The sequence below is a fragment of the Schistocerca nitens genome, chromosome 8, assembly GCF_023898315.1.
Source record: "Schistocerca nitens isolate TAMUIC-IGC-003100 chromosome 8, iqSchNite1.1, whole genome shotgun sequence".
Classification (NCBI taxonomy): Eukaryota; Metazoa; Arthropoda; class Insecta; order Orthoptera; family Acrididae; genus Schistocerca; species Schistocerca nitens.
In genome coordinates, this window is record NC_064621.1 from 149,466,629 (window position 1) to 149,484,694 (window position 18,066).

General features: G+C 44.1%; 1 non-coding gene across 1 annotated transcript; it reads right to left on the reverse strand.

Moving 5' to 3' along the window:
• Positions 1–14,762: 14,762 nt before the first annotated feature.
• Positions 14,763–14,837, reverse strand: Trnas-cga (transfer RNA serine (anticodon CGA)). The gene has a single exon. It is a non-coding gene; the product is annotated as a tRNA-Ser (tRNA).
• Positions 14,838–18,066: the final 3,229 nt, after the last annotated feature.

Here is an 18,066-nt window from a genome sequence, read left to right on the forward strand (position 1 = left end):
TAAGAAGTACTTGAGCCTCTCACGTACCTGCAAACCTATTTCATATGCTCGTACCTTCGTTAACAGTCTGTGGTGGGTCACCGAGTCTAGTGCTTTTCGGAAATCTAGGAATGTGGAATCTGCCAATTGCCCTTCATCTGTAGTTCGCAGGGTAGCCTGTGAGAAAAGCTCAAGCTGAGTTTCCCACGAGCGATTTTTCTTAAAACCGTGCTGATTCACGGACGGAAGCTTTTCCGTTCAAGGATATGTATTATATTCAAAAAATTGTTCAAATGGCTCTGAGCACTATGGGACTTAACATCTATGGTCATAAGTCCCCTAGAACTTAGAACTACTTAAACCTAACTAACCTAAGGACATCACACACACGCAAGCCCGAGGCAGGATTCGAACCTGCGACCGTAGCGGTCACGCGATTCCAGACTTAAGCACCTAGAACCGCACGGCCACACCGGCCGGCTATTTTATTCAGACTGAGAACATACAGGGTGTTTCAAAAATGACCGGTATATTTGAAACGGCAATAAAAACTAAACGAGCAGCGATAGAAATACACCGTTTGTTCCAATATGCTTGGGACAACAGTACATTTTCAGGCGGACAAAATTTCGAAATTACAGTAGTTACAATTTTCACCAACAAATGGCGCTGCAAGTGATGTGAAAGATATAGACGACAACGCAGTCTGTAGTTGCGCCATTCTGTACGTCGTCTTTCTGCTGTAAGCGTGTGCTGTTCACAACGTGCAAGTGTGCTGTGGACAACATGGTTTATTCCTTAGAACAGAGGATGTTTCTGGTGTTGGAATTCCACCGCCTGGAACACAGTGTTGTTGCAACAAGACGAAGTTTTCAACGGACGTTTAATGTAATCAAAAGGACCGAAAAGCGATATAATAAAGGATCTGTTTGAAAAATTTCAACGGACTGGGAACGTGACGGATGAACGTGCTGGAAGGGTAGGGCGACCGCGTACGGCAACCAAAGAGGGCAACGCGCTGCTAGTGCAGCAGGTGATGCAACAGCGGCATCGGGTTTCCGTTCGCCGTGTTGCAGCTGCGGTCCAAATGACGCCAACGTCCACGTATCGTCTCATGCGCCAGAGTTTACACCTCTATCCGTACAAAATTCAAACGCGGCAACCCCTCAGCGCCGCTACCATTGCTGCACGAGAGACATTCGCTAAAGATATAGTGCACAGGATTGATGACGGCGATATGCATGTGGGCAGCATTTGGTTTACTGACGAAGCTTATTTTTACCTGGACGGCTTCGTCAATAGACAGAACTGGCGCATATGGGGAACCGAAAAGCCCCATGTTGCAGTCCCATCGTCCCTGCATCCTCAAAAAGTACTGGTCTGGGCCGCCATTTCTTCCAAAGGAATCATTGGCCCATTTTCAGATCCGAAACGATTACTGCATCACGCTATCTGGACATTCTTCGTGAATTTGTGGCGGTACAAACTGCCTTAGACGACACTGCGAACACCTCGTGGTTTATGCACGATGGTGCCCGGCCACATCGCACGGCCGACGTCTTTAATTTCCTCAATGAATGTTTCGATGATCGTGTGATTGCTTTGGGCTATCCGAAACATACAGGAGGCGGCGTGGATTGGCCTCCCTATTCGCCAAACATGAACCCCTGTGACTTCTTTCTGTGGGGACACTTGAAAGACCAGGTGTACCGCCAGAATCCAGAAACAATTGAACAGCTGAAGCAGTACGTCTCATCTGCATGTGAAGCCATTCTGCCAGACACGTTGTCAAAGGTTTCGGGTAATTTCATTCAGAGACTACGCCATATTATTGCTACGCATGGTGGATATGTGGAAGATATCGTACTATAGAGTTTCCCAGACCGCAGCGCCATCTGTTGTTGACAATTGTAACTACTGTAATTTCGAAAGTTTGTCTGCCTGAAAATGTACTGTTGGCCCAAGCATATTGCAACAAACGGTGTATTTCTATCGCTGTTCGTTTAGTTTGTACTGCCGTTTCAAATATACCGGTCATTTTGAAACACCCTGTATGAATTCTGCAGCAAACCAATGTTAAGGATATTGGTCCGTAATTTTACAGGTCCGTTCTTTTACTCTTATTACATGCAGGAGTCACCTGCGGATTTTCCCAGTAGCTTGGGACATTGCGCTGAGTGAGAGACTCGCCATAAATGCGAATTAAGTTAGGGGCCAGTGGTGTATTGTACAGTTTGTTACACCTAGTTGGAATTCCATCCGAATCTGACAACTTATTTGTTTTCAATGGATTCAGTTGTTTCTCTACGTCAGGGGTGCCTTTTACGGAGGTATGTTTGTATGATGCTGCTGCATGAATGATTTCTTAACCGCGAAACTTCAAGCTTCGGCTGACGTTTTTCTACCTTCTACCGCCACACCAGACTGGTCAACGAGCGATGGGCCGAAGCCTTCCCGCTTAACGATTTTATGTAGGTCCACAATTTTCTCGGGTTCTTGGCAAGATTTTTTTTTCTAAGGTATGACGGTGATAGTTGTTGTATGCTTCGCGCATCGATCTTTTCTATGTGTTGATCATTACTGTCCATATGCGAGCCTAGTCCTGGGATCTTCCATAGACACTGTTGCAGTTCATTAGTACTATACTGACATTTTCCGTCTCTTACCTGCCATGATAGATGCTACTCTTTTTTAATAAATGGGGTTGATATCTTTTCCTGTTTAAAACTGTAGTATTTATAGCTTTATTGCAAATAACAAAGTACACAGTAAATATAGTTGCAGTGAATAAGCATCAGAGACCACGCGTACACACGGACAGGAACAGTGGGAAAAACAGGCCAGTAACTACAAAGTTCGTGATAAAAAAAATCACTGAACAGCCCTAATCGTCAAGTATAACCTACAAGTAGCATAAACGATGCAAGAGAGAGAAGGCAGCACTGCCGGCGTGTGGTCATCCCACTCGGATAGTGGCGGTGCTGACAGTAGGCAACAGGTGCTCTCGTCTCGTCATCTCGTCGGTGGTGTCATATGTGAACTCTGCAACTGTGATAATGGCAACGCCAACACACCTCCACTCCTCTCTCTATCCTCTTTGAGGAGTCAGTGCCTTATGTGTCTGTGGAAAAAGACAGGAGGCCAAGCATCTGGGAATGCTGCCAGAGTTGCACTTGTGTGGTTGAAGAGGCCATGTGGTCCACCCGTATAACTCTGTGGCAGCAGTAGTTGACAGTAGCAGGTGTTTGTTGACGCTGTTCGCTTTCATCAGCTCGTTGGCATCCAATAAGGTGTCGCTCTAGAAGCACTGCTGTCAGCTGTCTCAGCCAGAAGTAGCTCAGAGGATGATGGTGTAGGCGCAGGGCGTCGCACATGTGCCGTTGGTGTGAAAACAGTGGTTTTAGGAGCCCAGAGCAGGTGCAGCAAGAACTGCGGAAGGGCCGATGGGTGCTCTTGTCGGAGAACAAAGTCTAGGCAGCTGCTGTCAAACATTGATTGGGGGGGGGGGGGGGGGCGGCTCAGGGTGACTGGGAGCCACATCTTGACGTCACTCAACAGCTCAAGTCGAGCCGAGAATGCAGTGGCAGCTACACATGGACTGCCCGCCAGCGTCTGCTGCACCTGCGGGTGCAGTGGACTGGCACTACACCGAGAGCACTGCTGGTTCCAATGGCAGGATAGTAACACACTGCCAAAGTCTGCTGTGAGCATTCACTAACAACCCAACGCTCGCACCAATGTCGGTATCCATCCAGACCCTAGAACAATAGCTTGCGTCTTGGGTATATCACGAAAGTTCTTGGCAGCACCGGCTATTGTTTGGGGCTCTGTTTGCTCTCACAGTCAGTCTTCTCATGCAATGAGTCAATGCCAGGCCAGCAGACAAAGCACTGTGCATGGACTCACAGCAGTCCTCAAGGTGTAAGGGAACCGATTAACGAGCCCACAGTGCTGGAGGAAAGTCGAGATAGAGGTCGTCCAGATCAGTTCTAAGGAGGAGACTACTGTCGACTAGCACCTGTCTGCGACGGAGAAGAAAATATATAAGTTGATCAGACTCATTGGCAGGCAGGCGCTTGATCCTCTTTAAAGTTTAAAGAGTGTACGTCTCTGGTTCCGTACAGGTGGAACTGCATGACTGACCTTCCTGTATGTGCTAGTAGTGGTGTTGCAGTAGATTTGAGAGCTGGTGAGCTGCGAGTGAGTGGTTACCTACCTACACGTAATATTTCATAGTTTACTCAATGTGATGTTACACTTGCTAAACGTTAAACCGAACTGGAAACAGGTTAGATATAAACACTGTAATTTTGTTCATCAAGATGAGAACAGATCTCAGTGCTAGGTCGTATGATATTGGAAAGTTTCTTGTTATATTTAAACTCGTGATGGTAAGTGTCAGGTTGGTATCGAGGAAATGTGTAAAACATATTTTGATACAGAAATATGAAATCTCAGTCGGGGACAACATAACTATATGAAAATTTGATTTTAAACGAAAATATGAGAAGCTCACGATGCACGATGCGGAATCCAGACCATTCGCTACATCAAACAATTCGTCTACAAGAAAGCAATCCGTTTTCAATGAAATTTACATTTATCATCTACTGCAATAAAAAATGAGTGAGATTAAAATGGCGGTCCTGAATATTGCTAATTTTTCTCTTTAGTCTTGCAAACAATCACTGTATCAGAACTGTAATTGCAATCACACAGCATACGAACGTAAAAATTAACTCATCTGACTTTCGAATCAAAGCTTGAAAATTTAAAAAATAGTACTTCACTGAACTGATATGATACTATTTTCACAAATTAATCTGACAATCAGTTACCTTACAGTGTACATGAACTTTGATGATAATTAAACTTATTGGCCTACATTTCACACTGAACGCTCGTTGCTCTGCAACCTGTCACTATTAGGATAATTATGAGACTATCAAAAATCAAATTTCGTTTGCCGTACTGACGATTTGCAATGTAAGACGGCATCTTAAACCAGTTTTCGTAAAAATGCTTCTCAGTACACAACTCCCGTTTTGCAGTGCGAGTATGCACAGTCATAATGTAAATGAAAATGAGGAATTATTCTTAACGATTGATAAACGATGACAAAGACTCAAAGTTAAATTATGTTTCTTTACTCATGACAACAATACACCTTCTTCGTAAAGTTCTCACACCTAGAGAAGTTAGCAAAATATTACTCAATAACTTTCCTGTGTAGAGTTACCTTCCTTGACTCTTGTTTCAACGATAAGACAAAACCATGTATTGCATTATAACATTTCTGCAGTAAATTTCATCCACACGCAATGTTCTAACAATAAGAAGCTATAGAGTCACAAAAACATAAAAAAAACCGGATTACCTTAAAAGTTGGCTTTTGGCATTCTTCCGTTAGTAGAATCTTATTTTCTTTCCTCAAAACATATTATTACAAAATCCTTTTTAAATAATGCGGCCTCCACCAAGCGGCAGGCCAGTTTCCATCCTTTTAAAACCAAGTACATTAACAGACTGCCCAACACACACTGCTGCTCTCTTTCAAAATGAAGTAATCTCTCTGACCAACATCTATGGTCTATTACAAAGAATATAATATGACAGAGGTTGAGTACATTTATCAAATTGGTGACTTCTTTCAGATTTATGGTCAAAAGATCCTGAAAATCGTTTTGATAAATGGGTTAGCCCCTTCTTCATACTCTCTGACCCAAAGACAATATGGTACATATAAAGAATACAGTTAGTGTTATTCTTTTATTGATATTTTCTCTCTTGATAATTAGACAGTGTTCATATATATTTTTATAATTTTTCTATAATAGTATATTATTTATGAGAAGCAATATGTGTACCGACGTTTCGTGGTAAGTTAGGCTAGTGTCTGCGAGGGCATACTCATGATGTGTTCCTCTTAATTCATGGTTTTCTTTATAGTGTGAACTGTAATTAAATGTTGGTGACTTAACTGTTGAAGATGGTTTCTTCAAGAAATTTTCTATTACTGTGTAGTGAAAATAGAAAATGTTGATGAGATGGGAAATGATTTAGTGTTTAGTTCCTACAGATTGTTTTCTTTTAGTTGATAATATTATTAAGTCATCACTGAGATGAGTTGGATTTGTGACTTATTTTGACATTCTGAGGACATGTCATGAGAAAGCATGGATTCCATCCATCTGCAACTGTCGAACTGGTGGTATGAAATAGTGAGTTCCCTAGCATTAATGCTTTTCACCCCATGGTAATTACTCACTACGTTTGTTGAAGGCGTGTGGGATAAGACAGAAATTTGGTCTTTTTTTCAGATCCCTTGAGGATCTTGCAGATGATCCCATACTTAAATATTTTGTATGTTTTGACTATGATAAAACAATAATTGAGAACTGATGTGGGAAGCAGCTTGTATGGGGTTTCCTTGAGCTGATTTCTTTCTTCTAGCTGAGGGTCCTAGAGAGAGGTCACTGCAGACTTATGTACCCAGACAGGCCAAATCTGATATTTATTTAACTTCAACTTATTAAGGCTATCAGGCCCTCTGTCACACTGGACCAAGGTTTCACGCATACGAGTACAGTACTTTTTTTACATCAACAATTTTAATGTGACAAATAGTATTAAAACAAGTTGAATGTCTGTTGTACTGATAATGAGCGTAAGTAATACCCACTAAAAGTAATAAAGTTAATATTGACCGTACCTGTACTACTGCTGCTGCCACTAATAGTGATAATAGTGCATTGAAGAGTCAAAGAAACTGGTACACCTTCCCCGTATCGTATAGGGCCCCAGAGAGCACGCAGAAGTGAAGGCAACACGTTGGCGTGGACTCGACTAATGTCTGAAGTAGTGCTGGAAGGATGGGCCACCATGAATCCTGCTGGGCTGTCCATCAGTTCGTAAAGTACGAGGGGGTGGAGATTCTTTTGTACAGCACGTTGTAAGGCATCCCACATATGCTTAATAATGTTCATTCTGGGAAATTTGGTAGCCAGTAGCCAGCTGTACTGTTTAAATTCAGGAGAGTGTTCCTGGAGGAGCTCTGTAGCAATTCTGAACGTGTGCGGTGTGGGATGGTCCTGTTGGAATTGTCCAACCTCTGAAATATCTGCACCTGGCGTGTCTACTAGCGACTTACGCACTCGCTAGAATGTCCCAGAAAGAAGCCACAACTGACTACAAACCGAGACTTTAAACGCATTAATTTTTCTGAACTTGCAGCTGTGGCACAAGAAGTAGTTGAGGGACGTTTCCTATTACATTCTCGGAAACAAACGAAAAACTTCAAGGGTGTTTCCAGAATGAGATTTTCACTCTGCAGCGGAGTGTGCGCTGATATGGAACTTCATGGAAGATTAAAATTGTGTGCCCGACCGAGACTCGAAATCGGGACCTTTGCCTTTTGTGGGAAAGTGCTCTACCAACTGAGGTACCGAAGCACGACTCACGGTCGGTTCTCACAGCTATACTTCTGCCAGTATCTCGTCTCCTACCTTCAAGGATGTTGTTGTTGTGGTCTTCAGTCCAGAGACTTGTTTGATGCAGCTCTCCATACTACTCTATCCTGTGCAAGCTTCTTCATCTCCCAGTACGTACTGCAGCCTACATCCTTCTGAATCTGCTTAGTGTATTCATCTCTTGATCTCCCTCTACGATTTTTACCATCCACGCTGTCCTCCAGTACTAAATTGGTGATCACTTGAAGCCTTAGAACATGTCCTACCAACCGATACCTTCTTCTAGTCAAGTTGTGCCACAAACTCCTCTTCTCCCCAATCCTATTCAGTACCTCCTCATTAGTTGTGTGATCTACCCATCTAATTTTCAGCATTCGTCTGTGGCACCACATTTCGAAAGCTTCTATTCTCTTCTTGTCCAAACTATTTATCGTCCATGTTTCGATTCCATACATGGCTACACTCCATACAAATACTTTCAGAAAAGACTTCCTGACACTTTAATCTATACTCGATGCTAACAAATTTCTCTTCTTCAGAAATGCTTTCCTTGCCATTGCCAGTCTACATTTTATATCCTCAATACTTTGACCATCATCGGTTGTTTTGCTCCCCAAATAGCAAAACTCCTTTACTACTTTAAGCGTCTCATTTCCTAATCTAATTCCCGCAGCATCACCCGACTTAATTCGACTACATTCCATTATCCTCGTTTTGCTTTTGTTGATATATCCTCCTTTCAAGACACTGTCCATTCCGTTCAACTGCTCTTCCAAGTCCTTTGCTGTCTCTGACAGCATTACAATGTCATCGGCGAACCTTAAAGTTTTTATTTCTTCTCCATGGATTTTAATATCCACCCCGAATTTTTCTTTTGTTTCTTTTACTGCTTGCTCAATGTACAGATTGAATAGCATCGGGGAGAGGCTACAACCCTGTCTCACTCCCTTCCCAAACACTGCTTTCATGTCCCGCGACTCTTATAACTGCCATCTGGTTCCTGTACAAATTGTAAATAGCCTTTCGCTCCCTGTGTTTTCGCTCCCTTTCGCTCCCTGCCACCTTCAGACTTTGAAAGAGAGTATTCCAGTCAACATTGTCAAAACCTTTCTCCAAGTCTACAAATGCTACAAACGTAGGTTTGCTTTCCTTAATACACTCCTGGAAATTGAAATAAGAACACCGTGAATTCATTGTCCCAGGAAGGGGAAACTTTGTTGACACATTCCTGGGGTCAGATACATCACATGATCACACTGACAGAACCACAGGCACATAGACACAGGCAACAGAGCATGCACGATGTCGGCACTAGTACAGTGTATATCCACCTTTCGCAGCAATGCAGGCTGCTATTCTCCCATGGAGACGATCGTAGAGATGCTGGATGTAGTCCTGTGGAACGGCTTGCCATGCCATTTCCACCTGGCGCCTCAGTTGGACCAGCGTTCGTGCTGGACGTGCAGACCGCGTGAGACGACGCTTCATCCAGTCCCAAACATTCTCAATGGGGGACAGATCCGGAGATCTTGCTGGCCAGGGTAGTTGACTTACACCTTCTAGAGCACGTTGGGTGGCACGGGATACATGCGGACGTGCATTGTCCTGTTGGAACAGCAAGTTCCCTTGCCGGTCTAGGAATGGTAGAACGATGGGTTCGATGACGGTTTGGATGTACCGTGCACTATTCAGTGTCCCCTCGACGATCACCAGTGGTGTACGGCCAGTGTAGGAGATCGCTCCCCACACCATGATGCCGGGTGTTGGCCCTGTGTGCCTCGGTCGTATGCAGTCCTGATTGTGGCGCTCACCTGCACGGCGTCAAACACGCATACGACCATCATTGGCACCAAGGCAGAAGCGACTCTCATCGCTGAAGACGACACGTCTGCATTCGTCCCTCCATTAACGCCTGTCGCGACACCACTGGAGGCGGGCTGCACGATGTTGGGGCGTGAGCGGAAGACGGCCTAACGGTGTGCGGGACCGTAGCCCAGCTTCATGGAGACGGTTGCGAATGGTCCTCGCCGATACCCCAGGAGCAACAGTGTCCCTAATTTGCTGGGAAGTGGCGGTGCGGTCCCCTACGGCACTGCGTAGGATCCTACGGTCTTGGCGTGCATCCGTGCGTCGCTGTGGTCCGGTCCCAGGTCGACGGGCACGTGCACCTTCCGCCGACCACTGGCGACAACATCGATGTACTGTGGAGACCTCACGCCCCACGTGTTGAGCAATTCGGCGGTACGTCCACCCGGCCTCCCGCATGCCCACTATACACCCTCGCTCAAAGTCCGTCAACTGCACATACGGTTCACGTCCACGCTGTCGCGGCATGCTACCAGTGTTAAAGCCTGCGATGGAGCTCCGTATGCCACGGCAAACTGGCTGACACTGACGGCGGCGGTGCACAAATGCTGCGCAGCTAGCGCCATTCGACGGCCAACACCGCGGTTCCTGGTGTGTCCGCTGTGCCGTGCGTGTGATCATTGCTTGTACAGCCCTCTCGCAGTGTCCGGAGCAAGTATGGTGGGTCTGACACACCGGTGTCAATGTGTTCTTTTTTCCATTTCCAAGAGTGTATATTTTCTAAGATAAGTCGTAGGGACACTATTGCCTCACGTGTTCCAACATTTCTGCGGAATCCAAACTGATCTTCCCCGAGGTCGGCTTCTACCAGTTTTCCATTCGTTTGTAAAGAATTCGCGTTATTATTTTGCAGCAGTGGCTTATTAAACTGATTGTTCGGTAATTTTCACATCTGTCAACACCTGTTTTCTTTGGGATGGGAATTATTAAATTCTTCTTGAAGTCTGAGGGTATTTCGCCTGTCTCATACATCTTGCTCACCAGATGGTAGAGTTTTGTCAGGACTGGCTCTCCCAAGGCAGTCAGTAGTTCTAATGGAATGTTGTCTACTCCCGGGGCTTTGTTTCGACTCAGGTCTTTCAGTGCTCTGTCAAACTCTTCACGCAGTATCATATCTCCCATTTCATCTTCATCTACATCCTCTTCCATTTCCATAATATTGTCCTCAAGTACATCGCCCTTGTATAGACCCTCTATATACTCCTTCCATCTCTCTGCTTTCCCTTCTTTGCTTAGAACTGGGTTTCCATCTGAGCTCTTGATATTCATACAAGTGGCTCTCTTTTCTCCAAAGGTCTCTTTAATTTTCCTGTAGGCAGTATCTATCTTACCCCTAGTGAGGTATGCCTCTACATCCTCACATTTGTCCTCTAGCCATCCCTGATTAGCCATTTTGCACTTCCTGTCGATCTCATTTTTGAGACGTTTGTATTCCTTTTTGCCTACTTCATGTATTGCATTTTTATATTTTCTCCTTTCAGCAATTAAATTCAATATTTCTTCTGTCACCCAAGGATTTCTAATGGCCCTCATCTTTTTACCTACTTGATCCTCTGCTGCCTTCTCTACTTCATCCCTCAAAGCTACCCATTCTTCTTCTACTGTATTTCTTTCCCCCGTTCTTGTCAATTGTGTCAATTGTTCCCTTATGCTCTCCCTGAAACTCTGTACAACCGCTGGTTTAGCCAGTTTATCCAGGTCCCATCTCCTTAAATTTCCACCTATGTGCAATTTCTTCAGTTTTAATCTACAGTTCATAACTAATAGATTGTGGTCAGAGTCCACATCTGCTCCTGGAAATGTCTTACAATTTAAAACCTGGTTCCTAAATCTCTGTCTTACCATTATATAATCTATCTGAAACCTATCAATATCTCCAGGCTTCTTCCATGTATACAACCTTCTTTTATGATTCTTGAACCAAGTGTTAGCCATGCTTAAGTTGTGCTCTGTGCTAAATTCTACCAGGCGGCTTCCTCGTTCATTTCTTACCCCCAATCCATATTCACCTGCTACGTTTCCTTCTCTTCCTTTTCATACTACCGGATTTCCAGTCTCCCATGACTATTAAATTTTCGTCTCCCTTCACTATCTGAATAATTTCTTTTATCTCATCATACATTTCTTCAATTCCTTCGTCATCTGCAGAGCTAGATGGCATATAGACTTGTACTACTGTCGTAGGGGTGGGTTTCGTGTCTATCTTGGCCACAATAATGCGTTCAGTATGTTGTTTGTAGTAGCTTACCCGAACTCCTATTTTTTTATTCATTATTAAACCTACTCCTGCATTCCCCCTATTTGTTTTTGTATTTATAACCGTGTATTCACCTGACCAAATGTCTTGTTCCTCCTGCCACCGAACTTCGCTAATTCCCACTACATCTAACTTTAACCTATCCATTTCCATTTTTAAATTTTCTAATCTACCTGCCTGATTAAGGGATCTGACATTCCACGCTCCGATCCGTAAAACGCCAGTTTTCTTTCTCCTGATAACGACGTCCTCTTGAGTAGTCCCCGCCCGGAGATCCGAATGGAGGACTATTTTACCTCCAGAATATTTTACCCAAGAGGACGCCATCATCATTTATCTATACAGTAAAGCTGCATGCCCTCGGGAAAAATTACGGCCGTAGTTTCCCCTTGCTTCCAGCCGTTCGCAGTACCAGCACAGCAAGGCCGTTTTGGTTAGTTTTACAAGGCCAGATCAGTCAATCATCCAGACTGTTGCCCCTGAAACTACTGAAAAGGTTGCTGCCCCTCTTCAGGAACCATACGTTTGTCTGGCCTCTCAACAGATACCCCTCCGTTGTGGTTGCACCTACGGTACGGCTATCTGTATCGCTGAGGCACGCAAGACTCCCCACCAATGGCAAGGTCTGGTTCCTGGGGGGACTTCGAGGATATACTAACGAATTTAATCAAATATATGACAACTCTGCTTCCCAAAGGCTGAGAAAGTAAGAAGGGAACCTGCAACTTGGCTATCTGAAAAACTAATATCATGGATCTCAGTTACGCTGCATGATGTGCATACAAACTGCACCCCACGCCTGGAGATCAATTTCTTACTAACATAAGCGAAACAGAGCCAGTCAAGCTGTGAGAAATGCAAAACTCAGGCACGTCCATACATAACCGCCAACAGAAATAGACCAGGTGTCCTACAGAAAAACCTGCGTGGTCTTGTGTACAGAAAGTAAGAGCTACAGCTGATCCCACTGTCCCAGCAGAAAAACTGAGCCGGCACTTCATACTACCTACAACCACAATTGGTGAAGCTATACCATATGACAACAACCATGCAGTGCATGTTTTGATTTCGGAAGTGAAATTTTATTACTGATTCACACCTTTCTGCTGTATTTTAACGTACGTCTGCCACAACACGTAATGCAGCTATCTATATTTCCTTCAGAAGACGACGTTTTTATAAACTTTGAAAGCGTGGTAAAGGCTTTTTAATAAACTTCCAGATTGCAGCTGATTAGCTGTTTATTACTTGTACACGAAGAACCACATATGAACCACAAACGAAACGGAGACTCATTGATTAGTCCATGCGGGGAAATGAATGTGGTCAGGCAAAATTCAATCTAAAGCATGTTACTTGCAACAGTGTCAAAAAATCCATTACGCACATCATATCAGCATCTACTGCACACGATGGCATTACAGTCAAAATGATGAAGCTTATTATTATTCCAAAATTGCTCACTACAACGGAAAACGTATATCTTCAACCACTCCGTAACCACAAGCTTTTTTCCATGAGGCCTGGAAACAGGGGGTTAGTTAGGCCACTACCTAAAAGGGACATTGCTACAGCACTCTATGATTACCGACTTATTTGCATTCTTTCTGCTCTGACCAAGTCCTTAGATTACATAGTCCACGACCAGATAACAATCTACCTGACTACAAACAACTTACTAGGCGAATACCAATCAAGTTTCTGTAAACATCGTGGCACAATCTCTGCATTAATAAAGGTAACAGATTACCTGAAACTTACCATGGATGCACAAGGGGTGGTTATTATGCGCTTCGTAGAGTTCAGCAAAGCCTTTGACACTGCTGAGTACGAAATTTACTTGCCAAACTTAGCAGCCTAAATTTCTCTCCAGGTACACTGCAATGGTTTCGTTTATACATGGCGTCTCGCCAGTAATGCGTCAGGTTCGGCATCATAAAGTTGCTATGGAGGCAAGTATCAGGCGTCCCTCACTGTTCAGTATTTTTTCGTATACTCCTTTGATTGTATGTCAATAATATGCCATCTGTTTCGTCCAACGGCAAACATCACATGTACGCTGGTGAGCTCCAGTTGTATGTAGGAGCGAAACAAGAAATCTGAAGACAGCTGCCGAGAAATCAATACCGCCCTGTGGGCATTATCAAAATGGGTGCAGGATATAGCGTTCAAGCTCAACCTATCGAAATCCCAAGCTGTACTGATTGGTCATACTAGGCTAATCAGCCGGAATTATTAGGAATGCTTACCATCTTTAACCATAAGTGGAACAAATATCAATATCTCTCCTTCAGCAAAGAGTCTAGGAGTAATAACAGGTGAAAATCGAAACTGGGCTTAGCAAGTAACTGCAGTGTCCGAGTAAGCATCACCATTTTTCCACTCCCTCCAGAAATATTAAGGTCTCCCCTCTTGACCAGAAAAACAAATTTGTACAAACATTTACACTTCCAGTTATTGATTACAGCGATGTTATAGCTCGAAGCCTTTCTCAGGAAAGCTAACGGCACCTGTAATTGGCTTTGAATGCCTGTGTTCTTTATATTTGTCACGTTCGACTCTTTGATCATAGGTCACCATAATGTGCGCAGCTACCCTGACAGCTAGCAGACAAATGCAGAGATTTCCACACCATCTCCTCCACTGTCTATCTCCTCCACTGTCTTATCAACGTAGACTATCCTACATACCTCTCAGCGACCTTAACGCTCTCGTCTAAAAAAGATGGCAAAAACACCCATTCCAATCAGTGCAAAATCCTTTCTCTCCCACTCCACCGATCAGCCAGTTTCTCGAAGTCCTTCTCAGTAGCAGGAACACGACTCTGGAATAACCTCCCACATTGTGTTAGAGAACTGAATAACATCTCCAGTGTTACAAGACAGATAATGATATATTTATATCTACCAGAGCAACAATAACGGTTACCATTGTTCGTATAGTCAGTCGTTACCCTTGTACACCCTTCTTTCCAACCATATCTTCCACATTTCCCGATTTTCTTAGCTGGTGCAAGCTCCTTAAATTTCCCTTCCCCAGATTTCACTATGTCAGAAACATCTATTTACTAAACCTACAAATTATTTTAATATCTGCCTCTACAATTATTGTTAATATTGTCATTCAGAATGAGATTTTCACTCTGCAGCGGAATGTGCGCTGATATGAAACTTCCTGGCAGATTAAAACTGTGCGCCCGACCGAGACTCGAACTCGGGACCTTTGCCTTTCGCGGGCAAGTGCTCTACCAACTGAGCTACCGAAGCACGACTCACGCCCGGTACTCACAGCTTTACTTCTGCCAGTACCTCGTCTCCTACCTTCCAAACTTTACAGAAGCTCTCCTGCGAACCTTGCAGAACTAGCACTCCTGAAAGAAAGGATATTGCGGAGACATGGCTTAGCCACAGCCTGGGGGATGTTTCCAGAATGAGATTTTCACTCTGCAGCGGAGTGTGCGCTGATATGAAACTTCCTGGCAGAGACGAGGTACTGGCAGAAGTAAAGCTGTGAGTACGGGCCGTGAGTCGTGCTTCGGTAGCTCGGTTGGTAGAGCACTTGCCCGCGAAAGGCAAAGGTCCCGAGTTCGAGTCTCGGTCGGGCACACAGTTTTAATCTGCCAGGAAGTTTCAATATTGTCATTGTTATTAATATTTATACTACACTGAAGCGTCAAAGAAACTGGTATACGCCTGCGTATTCAAATACAGAGATATGTACACAGGCAGAACACGGCTCTGCAGTCTGCAACGTCTATTAAGACAACAAATGTCTGGCGCAGTTTTTATATCGGTTACTGCTGCTACAATGGCAGGTACTCAAGCGAGTTTGAACGTGGTGTTATGGTCGACGCACGAGAGATGGGACACAGCATCTCCGAGATGGCGATGAAGTGAGGACTTTCTTGTACGACCATTTCACGAGTGTATTGCGAATACCAGGAATTCGGTAAAGCATCAAATCTCCAGCATCGCTACGGCCGGAAAAAATTCCTACAACAACGGGACCAACGACTGGAAAGATCGTTGAACGTGACAGAAGTGCAACCCTTCCGCAAATTGCTGAAAATTTCAGTGCTGGGCCATCAACAAGTGTCAGCGTGCAATCCATTCAACGAGACATCATCGATCCGAGCTTTCGGAGCCGTGTATCCTTGCTGACTGCACAACACAAAGCTTTACTCCTCGCCTGGGCGCGTCAACACCGACATAGGACTGTTGATGACTGGAAACATGTTTCCTGGTTAGACGAGTCTCATTTCACGTTGTATCGAGTGGCATGGACGTGCAAGGGTTTGGAGACAACATCATGAATCCACTGACCCTTCATATGAGCTAGGGACTTTTCAAGCTGGTGGAGGCTCTATAATAGTGTGGGGCGCCTGCAGTTGAAATGATATGGGACCCCTGATACGTCTAGATACGACTCTGACAGATCACATGTACGTAAGCATTATGTCTGATCACTTGCACCCATTCATGTCCATTGCGCATTCTGCAGGACTTGGTCATTACCAGTGAAGTTTCATTGTTGTGCAAATACTATGTAATTTTTTTCTTGAGTTTTCTATGCCATTTGTAGATTTAGTTCAGATATATCTATGAGAGTGTGACCACTGTTCGCATGATGGGTAGAAGCAAGCTGAGGTAGCGACACGTTTCAATAAGAAATCAACAGTTAAATTTTACATAGGGAGAACTACTGTATAGAAAAAACGTGTTTGTCTCACTAGGTATAATTATATGTTCGTATGTCACTTCAAGACTTGAAAGAGCAATGTTGGTCATTACCAGTGAAGTTTCATTGTTGTGCAAATACTATGTAATTTTTTTCTTGAGTTTTCTATACCATTTGGCTGATTACTCAGTTGGTGGGTAAGAGATATTGTTCTGACGCTTGGATCCTGTCAAGCTATGAGGGGCGTTCAATAAGATATGCAACATTTTTTTTCCTGCGGAAGGTTATCTCTATTCACTATTGAATAAACCATATTATTTTTCACTATAATTTCTGTTCTTGCGCCAGCCTCCGCCACCTTAGTGGGAGGGCCTGTATACCTGCATGGTTCCACTCTATTAGTTGATATGAGAGCCAACGTCTTGCTCTATCAATAACCTCTCCATCTTCCATGTACTGCTTCCGGCGGTGCGCATTCTTCATTGGGCCAAACAGGTAGAAGACTTCTGTTAGGTGGTTATGAACCCAGCGGGCACGCGCCGTTGAATTCCCCATTTGGTGATAAAGGGTGTCAGTGCTACCAACAGAGACGTCCAGATGAGCGGCGAAGTGTTTGACTGATCCCTCGGCCACCTCCAGTGAGAGTGTACGCACGTTCCATCATTGCAGGAGTCAAAGCCGTGTGCGGCCGTCCGGCACGTGAGAGATCGCTCAGGTTTGAGCGACCTTGCTCTGATGCTGACTGACGCTTCGTTCAACACTCAAAGTTCTTTTGTTGGCCGCCAGATCTCCGTAGACATTGTGCAAACGCCTATGAATATCTGCGATCCTCTGGTTTTCCGCCAAAACAAAGAAATGGCTCTAAGCACAAGTCCCCTAGACTCAGAACTACTTAAACCTAACTAACCTAAAGACATCACACATATCCATACCCGAGGCAGGATTCCAACCTGCGACCGTAGCAGCTGCACGGTTACGGACTAGAGCGCCTAGAACCGCACGGCCACAGCGTCCGGCACCAAAAGAAACTCAGAAATATGTCTGTTCGGAACACACCTCCATAAAAGTCGTCATTCTGAAGGCTACGTATAGCGCCGCTACCAATCGGAATTTCACGAAACTGTGGAGACTGAAGAGGGATTATTCCATGATGTCCCACAACGAATTCTGCATTTCTTCAACCGAAATCGGAGGAGGAAAAAAATGTGTTGCATTACTTATTGAACACCCCTCGTAGTTTGACTGTTTCAACTCATTATACCGTGGACTGTGTTATTCCTTACATGCTGTAGACAGTGTTCTGCTTATTCCATTCTGAATGTGTTAAAGACATTATATTGTGGAATGAGGTGAAAATTCCAGTATACCCCTAGCGAATTCACTATTGTTTTGTGGACAAGCACATAGCGAGCACAGGATCCCAAGCTCTGCCAATACTACTTCATTCTGCAATTCTCTGAAGTGTTTCCTGGACATGTGCGTGGTGAGTACAGGACACCAAGGTGTGGCAGAACTATTTCACTTTGTAATTTTCTGTACTCTTTCCGACTCTACGTCCATTCTGTTGTGTGTCACTGTAGTTCTACTACTCTTAGTCTATCTTGGTACTACAAACATAGAACAAAAACGATAATCCGATAATACTGGATATGTCAGAGATTGGTTAAAAGACACAAAGCTTGCTTCTGAATCATATTAGGTGATCTGTATTGATGAATGTCAGGGAAGAAATGTTTCTCATGGAAGGTACGTCATGTGATTGACGTAATAAAATCTTTAATTTGTCATTATGAATGAATTCTCGAAAATGTGGTGTCT